Here is a 1,677-nt window from a genome sequence, read left to right as displayed (position 1 = left end):
ATCTCTGAAGCCAGAGTCCTAGCCCATTCGGCTGCCTGGCCATTAGCTACAGGGAGGTCCCCACTTCCCCTCCCAGTCAGGCTAATTGTCAGTTAATTTAGGCTCCTCCAGGTCTGACCACACACCATGCTGAAGCAGCCTCTGAGGTGCCAGGCTGCAGAGTGTCAGGGGCCAACTGGTTTCTCCACTGCGGCAGAAAGGATGCGAGTGGCTTCTGGTCTGAGGCAGATGGACCCAGTGCCTGCTTCAGCCCTTTCTACTGTGGCTCTCTGCCATGCAGGGGCCTCTGACACCTCCACATCACTCTGGTGCCTGACCAACTTCTATCTTTGTCCATCTCCTGTGGTCAGCACTCAGGGCTCATCCAGCTCCCATCCTAGACTTCCAGCCCTGCCAGCAGCTGATAGCTGATTCATCCCATACTTGTAAAAGAGATGAAAACGGTACCCCCACTTTCGTTTTTTGTTTTGTTTTGTTTTTTTGAGACAGAGTCTCACTCTGTCACCCAGCCTGGAGTATAATGGCATGATCTTGGCTTACTGTAACCTCTGCCTCCCAGGTTCAAGCGATTCTCCTGCCTCAGCTTCCTGAGTAGCTGGGATTACAGGAACCCACCATCATGCCTGACTAATTTTTTGTATTTTTAGTAGAGACGGGGTTTCACCATGTTGGCCAGGTGAACTCCTGATCTCAGGTGATCTGCCCGCCTTGGCCTCCCAAAATGCTGGGCCACTGTGCCCAAAGGCTTGAGCCACTGCGTCCCACTGTGGCTTGTTGAACAGTGTTAGGAAAGAAGATTTAAAAAAGAAATTTGCAAGCCGGGCGCGGTGGCTCACGCTTGTAATCCCAGCACTTTGGGAGGCCGAGGCTGGCGAATCACAAGGTCAGGAGTTCAAGACCAGCCTGACCAACATGGTGAAACCCCGTCTCTACTAAAAATACAAAAATTAGCCAGGCATGGTGGCGGGCGCCTGTAATTCCAGCTACTCGGGAGGCTGAGGCAGGAGAATCGCTTGAGCCCAGGAGGTGAAGGTTGCAGTGAGCCGAGATCGCGCCACTGCACTCCAGCCTGGGTGACAGGGTGAGACTCTGTCTGAAAAAAAAAGTAATTTGCGGTCTGGGTCTCCGCCCCCAAGACCCGCGGCCGCAAGCTCTGGCTTCCCCGGCCGACTGCGCCATGGGCTGCGGGAACTCCACCGCCACAAGCGCGGGCACCGACAGAGGCCCTGCAGGAGCAGCCAAAGATGTAACAGAAGAATCCATAACAGAAGATGACAAGAGGAGAAACTATGGAGAAGTATATGTTGGCTTACCATCTGAAGCTGTCAATATGGTATCCAGTCAAACAAAGACGGTTTGGAAAAATTAGAAGAAAATAACATCATGACTCAAGAATCAAGGGCATGCTCATCAACTTGGAAGGAATTTGGCTCCGTGCGCACAGACATTTCCAAGGAAATTCTAAACAGTCACCTTTCCCTCTTGCAGTCCCCCGAATCTTAAGTGTGTACATAAAACCCTGGGTACATATTGTTGTGGTAATAGAAGGGAATTGGTTAAACAGTACGCTTTATGGAACTTTCTGTGGCCTCCTACGAAAGACAAGTTAACAAACTGTCATGGAGGCTGCTGTTGCCTAGCCAGGGCTGCTGCATTTTGACATTTCCACGGTGGTCA

General features: G+C 51.6%; 1 pseudogene; it reads left to right on the top strand.

The window, feature by feature from the left end:
* Positions 1-1,121: 1,121 nt before the first annotated feature.
* Positions 1,122-1,425, top strand: LOC113223016 (annotated as a pseudogene).
* The last annotated feature ends 252 nt before the right edge of the window (positions 1,426-1,677 follow it).

Source organism: Piliocolobus tephrosceles, unplaced genomic scaffold, assembly GCF_002776525.5.
Source record: "Piliocolobus tephrosceles isolate RC106 unplaced genomic scaffold, ASM277652v3 unscaffolded_37682, whole genome shotgun sequence".
NCBI classification, from domain to species: Eukaryota; Metazoa; Chordata; class Mammalia; order Primates; family Cercopithecidae; genus Piliocolobus; species Piliocolobus tephrosceles.
Note: the sequence above shows the minus strand (reverse complement) of the source record. Positions and strands in the feature narration are given on the sequence as shown.